This window comes from Callorhinchus milii, unplaced genomic scaffold, assembly GCF_018977255.1.
Source record: "Callorhinchus milii isolate IMCB2004 unplaced genomic scaffold, IMCB_Cmil_1.0 Scaffold15, whole genome shotgun sequence".
NCBI lineage: Eukaryota > Metazoa > Chordata > Chondrichthyes > Chimaeriformes > Callorhinchidae > Callorhinchus > Callorhinchus milii.
In genome coordinates this window covers 3,483,736-3,501,494 of record NW_024704756.1, presented here as the reverse complement: position 1 = coordinate 3,501,494, position 17,759 = coordinate 3,483,736, and the positions used below count along the sequence as shown (strand labels likewise).

Below are 17,759 nucleotides of genomic sequence, written 5' to 3'. Positions count from 1 at the left end.
GAAAGGCAGTATAAAAATGTAATTTTGTTGTTGTTGTTTCTTTGAAAACAAAGGTGAAAGCCCCCTCATCCTCCTCCTGCATTGAATGTGAGGCTTTTAGGTTCGGATGCCTGATGTAATTCTCGGCAAGCAGCATTCCTTTTGGAGTTATGCCAGATATCTCTTTTCAAACCTAAATAATGGTTGCTTGAAAACAAGGAATTCTAATAATTTGACCTGCACGTTTTGGGACTGGCTTGAAATTCGGACTGGCGTGTTAGCCAGACACAATTCGTTGAGCTTCAGTTCACACTCCTATCCTGAGGAAATCAACAGTGTAATACAGTAAAACTTGCATAAGTCTTATCTTTATAAAGAGTAATAATCGCCTAAGTTGTATCCCCTCATTCAGTTTCCTATCAAAACCATTTAGATTTCTTTGCACCAGTCATATTTATAACCTCCCAACTCATAATTCCCCTCGTTTATTACGCGTGCACTTTCCGACTGTATTGAATTGCGGGAATTGACATTCTGACTCGTCGACGCATGCGCACTTACAGGGTGGCTGCATTGAATCGCGGAAAACATAGCCTTGATCCATCAACACATGCACAGAAGAACTTTATTTCCCGCGAATCAATGTGTGATTCCAACACTTGTCGGTAAATGCGCCTGTGGCGATGGGTCACGGCGCATTGAATCACGACACATTGACCTTTCACCACATGGGCACTTACCGGCTGCATTGAATTACGCATGAGCAGTGTAGATTATTGATAAATCGGATTTTATATGACTTGTACAGTTTGACTTTGCTAAACGTTATGGTCCCAAATTATACGATTTATGTGAGTGTTACTGTACTGCAGTGAGTCCAAGTCTGTGACCTTTAGAACATTGCAGTTTGTGAGAGACTTGCGGTATTAGTGTGTGTGTACATATTAGCACAAAAACATGGTTAAGTGGCAGTTATACAGCGATTGCTCTAATAAAATCTAGACAGGCAAATCCTATAAGCAGAGCCTGATGTTTGTGGTTATGTTTAATATAATATGTTTAATATGGTCCAAAACTGTACACCCCTTCTGTTGTGCACCAAAATTTATATGCTTTTGTGTTACAAGATTTCTCTCCTGTTTTCTTCCCCCCAAAAAGAAAGTTTCGAGATTCCAGCTTTTGCTTTGTGTTCTTTTTCTTTATCCCTGTGACCAAAAAGTCTGATGATAAATCTGTAGTACTTGTTTGCTGCATATATTTACATGCAGTAAATTCAGTGAAACAAAATGTAATCTAGAAATGAGAATCCATTTTAGAAATTGCTGTAATATTGTACCCAATACTTGAAAGTGATTGAGTTGCCTTATTGACACATACTGTTGTCTTTTTGAACGCTTTTCAGAAATGTTATTGGCACTTCTGATGAGAGTGGTATCCCAGAAGAATAATTTAATATTTTAAACTAACCTCTGAAATTAATAAAATTGTTCATGGACAGAGGTCATTACAAACTTGTGGTAAGCAGAGGTGTGTGCGTGTTTAAATTTGGCAGCAGTTTTACCAAATGGACCATTGGAGAAATCTGTGTCAAACGTTGTATGATTCGCAACTTGCACATATTTCCTTTTTATTTACTTGTGACTTTCAAGTGGAAAGTCTCTACTCTGCATCTTCCCATTCTTCCAAACAATAGTACAGTACTTAATGCTGACGTTGAGTGCCCAAATTATGAATTCCACTGTCGAACACCGATGTATCTCTCTTTGATGAGCACAACCCTTCCTTCCCCCACCGAACAAAGAAGAGTTAAAAACAGAAGTCGCTGGGAACTCTCAGCAGGTCAGGCAACATCTATGGAGAGAGGAAAGTGAGTTAACGTTTCAGGTCGATGACATTTTGGCAGTTCTGACGAAAGGTCATCGACCTGAAACATTAACTCACTTTCTTCTCTCCATAGATGCTGCCTGACCTGCTGAGTGTTCCCAGCGACTTCTGTTTTTATTTCAGATTTCTAGCATCTGCAGTATTTTGCCTTTTGAGTGTTGGGGATGAAGTGCTGGATTGCAAGCTTGCTTAATGTTTGCACCATATAACTTTGGAGGAAACTGCTGAGCGTGTTCTAGTTGTCTGGCACCCATAAGGTGCTCAGCCAGCATGACGGATGAATGGTAATTGTCGAACCTTGAGTTGTTTTGCTGCAAAAGAGGTTTGAAAAGCACCACAGATGCATCTGCAGGTTTTCTCTTAGCCAGAATGCAGCTCAGTGTTGTATTTCATTTTCTATAGTACAATTTTATTTTTAAAAAAAGATTTCAGGCATTTATCACCCACTTTACAAAAGCAAGTTTATTGATGTCTGACAGAAGTTATCATTTGACACAGTATTTTTACAAAAGGAATGATCTAATTCTGTAAGCAACTTCTAGAAGCTCATTTTGTTTTTAAATTTAATTGCCGCCAATTGATCTGTTACCTGAAACACTTCTAATAATAGTACCTGGGTGTATTGGCTGGGTATGGTCTTAGCCTCTTGACATAATAATAATAATCCTTGCATTTGTAATGGTGCCTTATCATATCTTCGAAACGTCTCAAAGTGCTTCACAATGTGAAAAAATATACTGTAATGTATTGTGCTGATCCCAGCCACAGTTTTGTTTGAACACTAAACATATGGGACGAATTCTAGTATTTTGCTGACAAGTAAACAGTTTGTTTTAAGATGAAAATTTTCCTTTATGGGAATGTTTTAAGGGGTGTTATTGGGTTGTGTTTGGGTGGCAACGCACTAGTTCCAAGGTTGTTTTCCAAAACCGAATGTTTATTTAAAAATACTAATGGGAAATTTGTGATAAACTGAAAACAGTACTTGACCGATTCTTGGACCCTTGAAATGAAATTCATTATTTATATAGCTTGAATTATAACAACGGTTAGGTTCACAACCTGACCACACTGGATTTATTGCTCTTCTGTATTTAGATATAAGTACAAAACTTGACTATGAAGACAAATTGCCAGCTGTCTAATTTGACCCTTCATTTCTGCTGCAGTGCCATCTGTTACTTCTAGTTGCCCACCCACCAACAAAACTGACCTTCAATGTGTTCTGTTTGAACACTGAACTCGTCATTAGCATCTTGAATTTTCTTTGTCCAGAGGGATGAGGGAAGGGCTCAGTTAGGTTAGAAATCTGTTGCTTCACCTCTGAACCCGGGTTTCAATCCAACCCATACAATGGGATGAACATCTTCGCCTGCTTGTTTGGGTCCTATGCGAAGTTGGTTTAGGGCAGTAACAACTCATTTCCCAGCAGGTAAGATGTCACAACAAAATTTCCCATGATGTGTATAAGTTGTCCCAGGACTGGCAGAGTAACACAGGTACGTCCCTGAATCTGTGGTTAGGTAAACTGTTAGAGCAGGAAGTGCTTCACTCTGAACACCTTTTTGTGATGTTTAACACAGGTCCCAAAGGAAAAGCTTTCTCTCGAATGTCGATCAGTGAATGAAAATTGGACCATAATATAGTGAGTAAGGGTGAAAGGTGGTGGGGAGGGGATTCAAAAAGAAGAGAGGTTGTGGGAGGAAGAGGAAGGTGCCAGATCTGAATTGACTGGAAGTCTGTTGCCGAAGTTTGCCAAAACAATTCATTTTTGGGTTCTCGCAAGCTTGAAATCTTACCCATGACTTAGTCAGATGGGTTATTTGAATTTTCACTATTCAATATCTCAAATTGTGGTGAGTTTACATGTATCCTAAAACCTAGTTAATTAGAAATGCTTTAATCCAAATGTGATTTTTTTTAACAAAAGGGTGACATTCAATGTTGGCATTAATCGAATAAGTTAAGCCTGAACCAGCTACAGTTTTTCAAAACAAAACTTGTTGAATAAATGTTGTCCGTCAATCAATAGCTTGCGTTGTACAGTGGTGCCTTTCATGTGGTATGAACATGTCAAAGCATGAACATGTCTTTCCCAAAATGAGAGCAAACAGGAATAAAGTGAATGTTCTATCAAAGTGATGTATGGTACTCCCGGGAAATGGAACAGTCTTTGGATCTGAATTGGAATTCCGTGATTTAAATGAAGAACTGAACCTTTGATCCGATCATATCTCAGGTTTTGCTGTATTGGCCAATATGCCTCCCAGGTCACACGTGCATCAAAAATATTTTAAATAAGCTTTTACTCAAATTGGTTTAATTCACTTTGTCTTCGTACAGGATCTTAGTATCTCAAGGGCATAATAAAATAACTATCCAGCAGGTTGTTTATAATGGGCTTTCTAAAGAGAATATATAATTTAAGATTTACAGGAACTGGTTTAGATTTTTAAAAATGTATACATTCTCATTCTTGAAGCTGCAACAATTAACCATTTAACTGAACTTTAATGTTGTTGCCTCTGCAGCTTTTTTTAAAAAACTTGAGGACTTGTGCTAAAAATATATTCAAACCTTTCCCAATGACCCATAATTTGAGACTTTTGCTTTACAGTTTACCCTGCAATGTTCAGCGTGTTCTTCATTTAGCTCTTAGACTCTCAGAAATGCTTTATTTGGTATGTGATATTTGGCCTCTGTTGTCCTGTGGAAAATAGCCACAGAAAATTTAACCCATCATTTTGGGCCCTTCGCTTTTATGAGACCAGGAACACAGAATGATACTGTCGTATACAAATTATATTTAGAGCCAAAATGGGACATATGGGGTTGGAGCCAGATTGAAAGAGTCTGGATCGTTGGGTCATTGAGGTTGTGCAGTTGAGTTCCACCGTGTCTCTTGGATAGTGATATTCTGTGTAACCTTAGCTTGCAAGGCATTTTCTCTTTAAAACTAAGCTCAGAATTGAAGAACATTCTTAAATTTAATTTTTTTTACTAACTCGAGAGAACCAGCTTCCGAGACTTGATTTAAAGTTTTTGCGCAAATTATTTTGCCATAAATTTGCGCAATCCTAAATTTTAAGACAAATTAGTCTGGAAGCTAAGACAAAGTGATATTTAAGGCTCCTTGTGTTTTACAAGGTTTATTTTGTGCAAACTATCAGTGTAAGTTTTTCTTAATTTTCTATTTTCCATGCACCTTGTTTTGTGATAAATGGATGAGACCACTAAAAAGGTCAGAATTGTGTTCCAAATAGTTAAGATAAAAAGTGTGTTAATTGTTCAACTGCCATGGAGTCCTGTAGCTCAGTGGTTAGAGCACTCGCCTGGCAAGCGAGACATCTGGGTTCAATTCCAGGCAGTGCGAAACCTTGGGCACGTTTCCTTACTCCACACGCCTAATAATAATCCCTCCAAAAAACGAAACAATAATAAATTGATCATTTTTAATCCACGACTGTTTGTGGGACACTGCTGTGCGTAATTGGCTGCCCCGTTTCGACCACAAATATACAATCAATTCACTTTACAGCATATTCTGTGAAGCGCCTGTGAATATCACCAATGTAGATGAGAAAAAGGAGAGGAAAGAGGATTGAGCTCTGTCTGAAGAACACAACAACAACAAAATTGCATTGATAGACATTTATTAACATGCACTCTTCATCCTTAGAATACAGTAAAACAGGTTCTTAACAATATTCTGATCTGACTAATTGCTTTTAATTTTAAGTATTAGCTACCAATTTTTTAAAAAAGTCTAATTGATTGTTCTAGCTTTAACTATGTATTTGGTTAAAGACACTCAAGTACATAAAATTCTCAAAAAACTATAAAGGAGGTGGAGAGCATGGGGAATTTTGGCATTTCCTGTTGCTGATTATCTTATCCTATGATCAAAATGACAATGATGGAGTCCTGTAGCTCAGTGATTAGAGCACTTGCCTCTCAAACGAGAGACCTGGGTTCGATTCCCGGCAGGGCAAAACCTTGGGCAAGTTTCCTTACTCCACACACCTGATAATAATCCCTCAAGAAAAAAACAATAATAAACTGGTCACTTCAATCCATGACTGTTTGTGGGACGCTGCTGTGCGCAATTGGCTTTCGTGTTTTGCCCACAAATATAATACAGTCAATTCACTTTAAAGTATATTCTGTGAAGCGCTTTGAGACTTCTAGAAGACATGAAAAGCGCTATATCAAATCCAAGGATTATTATTATGATTACCATTACAATTGCTAACTCTCTTGTCCAAAATTTCAGGTTTGGAACGTGGATTTAGTAGTACTGTAAGCTATTGAAAAGTAAAATAAAAAAAAGTTGCTTCTTTAGATGACAGGTGCCTTTTAGTGCAATTCTGTCACTTCAGATACTCGTGCGCTAGAATTGGTTAGTTGATGCATTCATGCTGGCTGTCAGGAGCTCCTGTGCAAATAATTTATATTTAAATTACTAGCACTGTGCAATCACTTTGTTTTCTCTTGTTGGCATTTTTATTTTCTAACTCATTTTGAGTGCTAAAATTAGATTATTAAATCAGTGGAACAAATAAAATTAAATTCCCAACAGAATCAATTGCTGATGCAGCATGTTTTGACAGGAAGAATACATTGATATTCATTTTTAAATCAATGTTTTTTTCCCCCTGTCTACCAGCTTTAGTCTTGGCAAAGCCAGTCACAGGTTTAGCTTGAACCAGATGGAGAGCAAAGCTCACTGTATTCAATTCCCCATTGTGACTCCTTTCTGTTTCACACACTGGCATCCCTTACTGTCTGAGACATCCTGTTCTCAATTATGCAGAATTGTGTGTTGTGGACCTGCATTGTTTATGAAAGACTTTACCTTGTGCTTCTTGTAATACATAATGCATCCTTTCCATCTGCACTTCAAAAACTTTGAACCGCTGCAAGTATCAGTGTCTTTGGAAGACTAATACCAAATAATTTGTTTTGCTGCAGATAAAATTTGTGGGATTTTTCAATATAAGTAGTGTTGCACAGAATATCCACAGTGGCAGTATAGTATACTGTAGTATGACGTGGCTTGAGCATAAGAAGAGTAGCCAAGTTCTGATGTGACCCTTACTGCAGAGGTCCCCATTACTGTATATACTGAAAGTTTTGATTTCCATATTCTGATAAAAAATTTAAAATAGAATAAATTTAAACGAGAAAATGCTGTGTGTATCGACTTAGGTTGGAAATGCTATCTTAAGCCAGGTGTCTCTGTCCCAGAATTTATAACTTGTCTTTCATGCAGTACGCTGAACATTTGTGATTATTCATGTGGATTTCTCCCTATCCTCCCTGTTCTTGAATTTCTAACTGAAAGTTATTTGTAGCTTTGGGACACAATAGTGCACAGTGCTTGAGTTCCTATCTAAATGCAATGTATATATGCATTAAGTTTTTCGCAATTATGATTTGGATTCAGGCTAAGGAAGAGTGACTAAATTGACGAGATTTCCAAGTTACCAGTTTGTCCAGAGGAACGTACCTTCTTGTAGAGCCCAACCTGTTCTAGTGAATAAACAATTTTGATGTGTAAATGACCAAGTGAGATTACCGTGACTCCTATTTAACATGTTTAATGCCCGAAACCCAAATATGTGAGAGCATTTGCAATGACTAACGCTGTGAGATTCCATTGTACATAAAATTCAGGCTTCTCAGAATGGGGTATTTTTTCTTAGCAAAGTTTTTTTTGAAAAGCAAATCAACACTAGTAAAACAATTTGGATAACATTCAGGTGACAATCCAGTAGGAACTTTTATTCTGTATCTTAGATTGTCGATTTGCATGTTTTATACATTAATCTTAACAAAAGTAGCTATACTGTAAATGGTACAATGTTAAATTTGACCATGAAGATTCAGCTTATTCATGAATTTAGAATTGAGGTCCTTTTCCATTCATTTTATTTAATGGTGTTTATGTTTGTCAAGTATTTAAACAAGCCTTAAAACCAGCCTGAGGGCCATCATTTTATTAAACTACAGTATAAATTCAGCAGCGTAAACTGAAAAACTGAACCTTGACCTATTCCACATTTCAATTCAGTAATGAAGAAAGTTAATTTCTTAAGTGAGTGGAAATCGAAAAATCAGCAAAGTTGGATAATTTTTAAAAATCTGCATAAATCGACTGTTAGCTATTGAAAAATCCCGAAGCATTGGAAAGAATATGAATGCGAAGTGACATTCGACATGTATTTGATTCAAGAATGTCATGGCAATATAGTAGTGTTGCAAAATACTGCCAGAGTGCTTTTAGGGGTTAAAAAATGCACTTAATGAAAGCTTTCCATTAGACCTTCATGATAACAAGATTCCCTGCAGAAAGCTATTTGTCACTGGGACAGGACCTATAGCACTGCTTGTTGCAGAGATGTTATCCAGCAGTCCTACTCTTGTTATACATCACTTTGTGTCGCAAGCCTTCAATATAATTCTTTCCCCTATCCATCTCTTGACATTTCTCAAAATCCTTTGACTTCAGTACCATGCAGCTTCCATTATAAAACATTCTGAGCAGGAGAGTGAAAAACACAAAGATAGTTTGGTACTGATGTTGATGTACTGTAAAAATGTTGGTAAATCAGTAATCCTACAACTCAGTAAAGCTAAAATTCATGCCTATTTGTGAAAACTTCTTGCTGTCCAAATAACACTGGAAACATCAACTGTTGTTACTGTTTGCTACTGTGTTAAATGCATAGTCACTCCAATTTGCAGTTTATTCTGTAAAGAGCTGTGAAAAGATTTCCACTTGGCATGGAATCAGATAAACTAATCAAAAATAAAAAAATATTGGGTCACTCAATCCAACACCATTTGTGGGAAGCTGCTGTGCGCAATTGGCTGCTGCATTTCGCCCACAAATATACAGTCAATCCACTTCACAGCATATTCTGTGAAGCGCTTTGAGACTTCTAGAAAACGTGAAAAGCGCTCTATCAAATGCAAGGATTATTATTATGTGATAAAGCGCTATATCAAATGCAAGTATTATTATATCACATAGTCTAAAAATTATAATATACAACTGATGCATGGAGTCATTTTAAAATATCACGTTGTTCTGAGTGTTTGCGATTCCAAATGGCATGATTATATTTCAAGTTGTAAAAGTGGGAAATCATTTTGTTTGGGTGGTGTTGGTCTTAATCTGCTCAATTCAGTTTGACACAGATTTCAAAGGTTGGGCAATCTTAGCTACGTTTGCCGAATGGTTGAAGAAGATCAATGATCAGGGAAGGCTCAGAGATTGATAAACTGTGAGCAATTGACAACTATATTGTGCAGTGCACAATTGGCTGCCGCGTTTCGCCCACAAAAAATACAGTCAACTCACTTTACAGTATATTCTGTGAAGCGCTTGGAGACGTCTCAAAGATGTGATAAGGCGCTATATCAAATGCAAGGATTATTATTATAATATACAGCATCCACTTCATTATGTTCCACACCTTTTCTGCCTCCAAATATATCATTGATCGAGCTGTAATAGAACAGGGTCTCAAGAACAGAGTGTTGGATTGAATTTTACGCACCATTGACTAAGTGCAAAGAAACGCAAACGGTCAGGCAGTCTTTAAAGCAATTTATGAGTTGGTTACTAGCTATGGTACAGTGAAACGTACAAAACTTTGCAACCTTTTTCTTTGATCAACTAATTCCTACTGTAATGGGGACATGCGTCGTTAACAGAGGACTTTTCAATTTTAAACTGAGGAATTTTACTGTCTGTCAACTGGTTGGTCAGAGTGCACTGGACCTTTGACACATGCTGACATCTGTCATTCTGTGATTGCTGAGTCTGAAGTGGAATGGAGTCATGAGGGTGACGATTTTATGTCCCCATCAGCAAAACTTGGGAATGTCTCCACGGCTTTAAAGAATAGTTGCTGATTTGTGGAGGCCTCTGTTCCTGATGGCCTTTCGCCTTTTTATGTATCAAGATAAATTGCATCCACAATGTTATAGATTGTATAGAAAGTTTTAATGAAGTCTTTGTATTTCAATGTTCGGAATATTTACGGCAACATTTAAATTGATGTTCTTGGTGATTACTCTTTCTCTTTTCTTCCTTTACCAGGCCTCACACTTTTTTAAAATTGTCAAACGTGGTTCCAAAACACTGCCCCAGTTTGAATACCCTTTTGTTTGGGTGGAAATTATCATTTGTTGTACGCAGGGTTCACTGTAATAAGTCCATTACAATAATTGCATTGGTAGTGTGTACACTAATTTTAATTACCCCAACTTGTTTGTAACTCATTCGGATTTGTAACACGCACAGTTGTTTGAAGTTCACAAGAGAAAAGATTGATAAAGTAATAAATTCCTTGCATTTGATCATCTGTAATGTTGAAACATTTCAAAACACTTAACAAGTAATTAGTATCAAGTGAGACTATGCATTTGTCAGCATCCTCAGCAGCCAATTTGCACACAGCAAAATTCTACAAATAGCCATGAAATGAATGGCCCAATTAATTTGGAAGATTGTTATCCGGAGAAACTTCAGAGAAGTGTCATGGAATCTTGAAAGTCTACTTGAACAGGGAGATGGGATCTGAATACAGTGACTTCTCCAAAGATTTAACCCAGGAAAAGAATACCTCGTAAATTAACATTGTTTTTGAAAATCTTCTGATATATTTAAAATCTCCGTGAAGAATTCTCGCGTTGGACCTTTTAAACCCGAAGAAGCTTGTGAAACCTTGCTGTTTGCTGATTTTAAAATGGTATATTGGCAGAAAAGTGGCAGGAGTACTATTAATATACTACTGTCTGACAGTAATTTATTGTAATGGGCATACAATTCTTAATGAGGCAGCAGAATGTGTATCTAGGCTGATGGGCTTGAAATAGCAACCCCTTTTTAATATGGCACCTGTTATCCAATATTAGTGCTTCAAAATGTTTCGCCTCCAAACTTTAGTAAATAACTTTCAAGTGTTACTATACACTGTATATACTATAAATGCCAACTGTTTATATTGTTTTGATGTTGGCACTATTACTTTAATGCAATAATTGTTTCCATAAAAGTTGCTTTTTAGAAGCTAAATGTAAATAAGGAAATGTTGTATCTGCACTTTTGGAGTTTAATGTTACATACTACACTTTCGGACTTTGGGTGACTTCATATTTTTTCTGCAATACAATCCAGTTGTTATGCCTCTTAATTGTGCCAATGATTTTCTATTTCAAACTGAGGAACTATGCGTCTACAGCTTCAGGGTTTCTTCGGGTGACTATGGATCATCTTTCTCTGTGTGTTGAAAGTACAAACCCTGTGCTCACTGAACATTTATAGCAGCTTAGATTGATTGCTCCAGGCTTACTGCATGGCTGCATTACTGTAACATTAGCAAAGCAGGCCGGGCTATTCAGATTCATGTTTGTGACAAACGATTCGGATTCTAAAATTCTGGCACTTTTAATTGCAGCACAAGCAAGCATTGGGCCTCGTTTTGATTGCATACGTGGTTCTTTTGCAGTGAATAGCAAATTCATTAGTGTAGTTAAAAATAGGATTATAAACTATGGTTAATATATGTTGAGTTTTATTAAGATAATGGGAGGAAAATAAATGAAGCAATTCAGATTTCTGCTGCATTGTGTTGTGGGATAATTGATTTTGTCACTTGGTGAGTCTCATATCTTGGCTCGGTCTTCTGGAACGTTTCAATAAAATCAAGACAACACCTTGCAACTTGCATGAGACATTCATGGACAGAAGGAGAATCTGTGGATGGTTTACCTGTGCTGCTCTTGCACACCTGTGTGTAACAAGTTAGGTGTTGGGAAACAGTCTATGGTGTAGTGAAATACAAATTTGCATGTATTTAGCACCTTTCAATATATTTTGTTGGAAATGTTGATGCAAGCTCCAGCTTTGACCACCTGTCAGGGTTTTGACTTCATAGAATTATACAGCACAGTTATATGGCCATTTTGCCCATCGTGTCTGTACCGGCTCTTTAAAAAGAGCTGTCCAAACCAGTGCCACTCCCCCGCTCTCTCCCCATAGCCCCCAAATAATTATCTACTTCTCTCTTAAAAGTTGTTATCGAATCAGCTTCCACCACCCTTTCAGGCAATGCATTCCGGATACAAACAACTTGCTGTCTGAAATTTTTCTCCTCACCTCCCTTCTATTTCTTTTAACAACTATTTTAAATCTGTATCCTCAGGTTACCGACCCACCCTATCGAATCCCCTCAGAATTTTGGAAACTTCTGTTAAGTCTCCTCTTTACCTCCAGGCAGAGGGCAAAACCTTGGGCAAGTTTCCTTACTCCACACAGAGCCTAATAATAGTCCCTCCAAAAGCAAAAACAATAATAAATTGGTCATTTTCAATCTACGACTGTTTATGGGACATTGCTGTGCACAATTGGCTGCCGCGTTCGCCCACAAATATACAGTCAATTCACTTTAAGTTCTGTGAAGCGCTTTGGGACGTCTTCCCGACGTGAAAAGCGCTATATCAAATGCAAGGATTATTATTTTCTCTGCTCCCAAGGAGAATAATCCTCGCTTCTCTCGCCTCTCCTCATAACTGAAGTCCCTCATTCCTGGTACCATCCTGGTAAATCTCCTTTGCACCCTCTCCAATGCCTTGACATCCTTCCTAAAGTGTGGGGCCCAGAACTGAACACAGTCTCTCGCTGAGGCCTAACCAGTGTTTTATAAAGGTTCATCATAACTTCCTGACTTTTGTATTCTATGCCCCTATTTATAAAGCCCAGTATCCCGTATGCTCTTTTTTAACAGCTTTATTGATCTGTGCTGCCACCTTCAAAGATTTACTTATATGTACCCGAGGTCTCTCTGTTCCTTCACCCCCTTTAAAGATTGTCCCATCAGCTTATATCGCCTCTCCTCATTCTTCCTCCCAAAATACATCACTTCACATTTCTCCACATTAAATTTCATCTGCCACCTGTCTGCCCATTTTACCAGTCTCTCTATGTCTATTTGCAGTCTGCTACTATCCTCCTCACTACTTTTCCTAACTTAGTATCATCTGCAAACTTGGAAATTGTACTCCCTACACCCAAGTCCAGGTCATTAGACTTGAAGGGATTAACAGGAGCAGAGGAAGAATCCCTGCCTCCAGTGATCCGGTCTGTCCCTCCAACTCCTGCTGATGTACCAGGCTGTCTGGTGTGTCATCCTCAGCAGTGCCTTGGAGTATGATGGATCTGCCTGACTCCAGAACTACTGAAACCATCGCAGAGAATTGACTTGATTCTGACATTCTGTTGCCATGCAACCAGTTCAGCTCCAAAGAGAGCTGCTTTTCCCACCCAGAGGGTATTCAGAAGGAGTAATTTGACATCGGGCAAGTTCAGGTCTGAGCCTTTATTAGGTGAAAGCAGGCACCAGGAACCCTGCAGCTTTCCTAGCTCTGGCAGAGCTCAGCATGAAATGCATGAGAGCATTGCCACTCTCCTTGCTTGCAGCTCAGTCCCATACACCTACCTGTTGAGCAATACGTCTATCAATTGGAGGTGCAGAACTTGAGAAGCAACTGCTTATCTCTCTGTATAGATGGATTCCAAGCCCTGGATATATGAACACAAGTTCACTAACCAGTACTCCAGATAATGCGTTCCAGCAGCTGTTGTCATAATTTGCCTTCAGCATGGAGGGAGGATCTTCACATGCCATCTTGTGATTTGCCAGCCACCTTGATGTTGTTGAGGTCCAAGTCCAGTGCAGAGTTCAAGACTCGCCTAGCACCAGCTGCTTAATCCTCGTTCTCGTATAAGGAGCTTCGGAAAATAGACATGCCTGCTGTGAAGCTGACTGCACCTCCAGGGTCTCAGCAACAGGTGGGTGTAGGCTGCCCTTTCCTCTTTTATCCCCGTCCCTCAATAAAAGTTCTTCAAAAATAAGTCTGTATATAAAATGTAGATTTATCCTTACTTCTCTCCTTACCACATGCACTTGCTGGGGTATGGTTCCTTTGGGTCATAGAAGCCAAGTTACATCATCTATCTGAATGGTCATTCTGTGTATAAGCCAATAATTGTATTTGGAGGTTAATAGACAAGGGACGCCATCACAGACAGCTTGGGACACTGTCCAATTACTGTCCTGGAGGAGATCTGTTGGGTTGTCCTGGATTGAAAGTTGAACAGATAATCTCTATAGGTTAATGTTGTCTTTACCCATTATGCAACCTGAAACTGAAAAGCAATTGTTTGGAGACTAGTCATTTTGAATAATAAGTGACTATTTTAAGTTGCAATGTTTTTAAACTGGGATTAAAATGTTCACAGTAGTTCCAACTTGCCTGGCATTATATAAATACACTAATACCTGTCAAAGTGATCTACATTTAGCATTACTAGAATACAATTTCAAGAACTCCCATAAGTTTATTTCCTGCAGCAAGATGATTTGTAATCTGTTATGCAAACATTTCTCTTTCCTGTGAATATAGTGGCCTCTGTGTCTTGTAAATAAAAAAAATTAGTTCACTCGTTTTTTCCCACATTGTTGCTTGAAATGCAGCACTGTAACCAGAGTGGAGAATATGAACATTTTATAAATACAGTATGTAATAAACCTAAGTTCAGGCAGTGTAAAGCAAGTGAATGGGCGCATTTGACAAGTACAGAAATGATGCTGCTGATATGAACAAATGTGATAATTGTAGCCTTGCCATTTATACCATTAAAGCCTCTGGCATTTACACCCTTTGCGTTGTGCTGGTTATTTACTGTCAGTCAGCATTTTGGAGTCTTGGGCAAGATCTGGCAATAAATGAATCAAGTCCCACCTCAAGCAGTTCAACCATTCATAACTGATATGTATGTGTTCGAGCAGACGACAGGTTCAAAATAGAATGGAAAAATGTCAAAAAGGGGGAGGGGAGGAATTCTGACTCCTTTAATATGAAGCATGTCTTGCCTGCTCTGCTAAATCAGTACCAGTGGAATCTGATGGCTGTGCCTTGATGTAGTTCAGTTGGTACCCCTCCGTTGCTGACTAAAAATAAGCCGAAAAAATAATCTTCCAGTTTGTGTGAATTCCCTCTTTGGGACCAGTGACAAAATAATACCAAAATAGGTGTTTTCTAACAGCTTTCAAGTAGCAAGAGATACACACTAAAGCTTTAAATCCAAAGGAGGATGGCAAAGTAGGGGAATCTCTTTCCAGGCAATTTGCGCTCTGTAACAGGAGACACTTCTGCTGAAACTTGAACATCAAGCTCCTAAAGGAGTTGTATGAGTTTAAAACAACTGGTTAAATAAAAAAGGAAAAAGGGAGAGAGCTTTTCACTTACCATAACATTCTAAATCTTTCTGTCTTTGTAGTGTTATCAAGATTTTGTTAGGTCAAAAAACATACTCGGGTTTTATTTGCCATGGAGTTATTATAATGTGCATGTTATTAAGAAACTGTTGGTGATAAGAGTTTACTGTTAGCAGAAATGAATGGTTCATTTGAGAGTATAATTGAACTCATTGTATAGTATAGGCCAGCAATTGTAGATAAGAAAATACAAGGAATATTCTTTCTCCCCTCCCCCTCTCATTAGGAGGTTGAATTGATTCCCAATTGGATTTGCTAATGCAGATTTTTCTCTAGTTGAAAGAACTTGCCATACCCAAACTAAGGATTTTCCCAACTTTGCTAGCTTGTCTTTTGTGGAGCCGCCATATTCATGCTGATTCTGAAATAAAGGATGCACGTTTGCTAAAATAAATTTCTTGGTTGGTAGTTGGAGCAGAACATTATGAATTATGTAATGTACTATATAGATTCATAAATGCCTTCAAACACCACCAACGATTTTTAAAATTGATGTATTCATATCTGCCTATGACTGCAGGTGGAAAAGGCCAATGCGGAAGCTTAATATTGAGGTGCAGAACTTCTGCCAGCCGTTAATCTGAATTATTTATCGGTTGCTTACAGCAATAATCCTTTAATGAAATACTTGAATCATAACTGCTCAGTGAATTAAAGATGTTGAAGGGGAGAGGAATTGGAGCTATGTTTCTTTGTTGTATATTGCCTCAAAACATACACTAAAGTGAGAAATGAGCCTCACTTGGTGGTTACTCTGCCTTATAAGTCAGAAGATTGTGGATTCAAGCGCTCCAATGTAAGTTGACATGGCAGTGCATTGCTGGGGGGCTGTTGTATTATCAGAGGTGTGGTCCTTTGGATGAGACATTAAACCAAGGACCTGCGAGTTCAGGTGGATGTTAAAGATCCCATTGTACTACTTGAAAAGAGAAGGGAGAAAACAAAATTGGTCATTTGTTTCATAGCTGTTTGTGGGACATTGTTGTGCATAAATGTCTGCCGCATTCACCTAGAAATACAAATATAAACGCAAGTTGTTGTTTTACAAAATAAAGCTGCCACAATCATTAAGATTTTTTTATACAAAAAAGGCTTAAGAAGCAACAACCAGCGCACTAATTGATGATCGGTAACAATCTATTTTCAGGAGCACAGTTTTATACAAGGGATTAAAGTCTCATGAAAGCGAATACTATACTGTGTGTAAATCAAAATACGTTTTACATGCTAATTTTAGTGCTATTATCTGATCTTTTCAGGTTCCTAAGGCATTAATCTAACATCTAATTTGGATATCTGGAAAACCGAAGTTTGATCTGAACTATTTGGGTTACTATGTGCTTGGTGTCTATCAGATACCCAGGAATCAAATGTCTCCTAAATTTGACTGAGCTCAGGAGAGAGATCAAACTAAATGCCCATCAGTGGTCACTTCACAAAGCTCAGATGATCAATAGACCTGTTTATCCAGAAATGCATCTCAAGATGGCATTCCAAAACAAGACTTTCGATCTTCTAATGGATTTGGGGCATTTGAGAGAGTATGTTTTCTCTGTCTCCTGGGAGGGAGTTTCTCTGCATTTGCTTTGTTCCTTTCATTGTGTATTGCACTCTACCATATTGTGAAAAGAAACTGGCTACGATCACAGAGATCAAACATTTTGGACAATAATTTTGACAACTATTTGACAATTATTTTAATGCAGTACAAAGGAAAATGGATACACAGGGATAAATTATAATTTTTTTTATCAACAATTTTTTTTATTCAGCTTCATCCATCAGACCATAAGCTATTAACACTTGCAAGCTATTTATAAGGACATTTTTTATCTAAGAAGTTTTTTTTTAAGTCTCCTGCCCACACAAGTTTTTTTTTAACAAGTTTGATTATTTCCCTGTATAAAAAGAACATGTTCCATATTTGTTTTAATTCCCTGGGTTCCTGTAATCCTGACTGGGTCAATGTTCTCTTCCCCCGGTCTTTGAAGCTGTACCTCAAATGCATGCAGCACACTTGGGAAGACTGTCTGTCTTCTTATTAGAAATTAAACTTTGAGTAGTACAATCATTGTTTATCTGATTTAGTTTAGCTGCATGCCATAGGCTAGTTTTTAAGCGATCTTCAATCGATCCTTGAAGCCAATGCACTGAAATATTTGAAGGTAAAGTATAAGAGCAAATGGGCAGGAATTTTAATTAAACTGTCTCTTTCTAGTTCCCTGAAGAATTTACTGTATGTCAGCGATGTGCTGTAATCTTTCAGATATTATCAGCTACTTAAAAATCATTTAACAGTTAACAGCATCAATAAAGTTGTTCTTGCTGCATCAAAAGAATGACGATCAGGTGTAGTTTTCATTATGATAGTTCCATAGATATCAGACAGCTGAGAGGATTGCACTAAGCGGTTCCATCAAAACCGGACAGCTGGAGGTATTGAATCAAGCAGGTCACAGAGATCATCTTTTAATGCAACTTTCTTTGATCAACTTTTACTTCACAATCTATCATTTAAAGCGTTTTTTTTAATGAAAACCCTCC

The 17,759-nt window shown here is 37.9% G+C and overlaps 1 protein-coding gene across 4 annotated transcripts in view; it reads left to right on the top strand.

Annotated features, from left to right (window-relative positions):
- The window catches only part of LOC103177351 (ecto-NOX disulfide-thiol exchanger 2), a 142,049-nt gene that overhangs the window by 9,876 nt on the left and 114,414 nt on the right, over positions 1–17,759 (top strand). The window contains exon 2 of one of the 4 annotated variants that reach the window (XM_007891484.2): positions 3,447–3,508. The exons of the other annotated variants lie outside the window; for them this stretch is intronic. The gene's annotated coding sequence lies outside the window, so the exon portion shown is untranslated. The remainder of the gene's footprint in view (positions 1–3,446; positions 3,509–17,759) is intronic. 4 annotated transcript variants of the gene reach the window in all.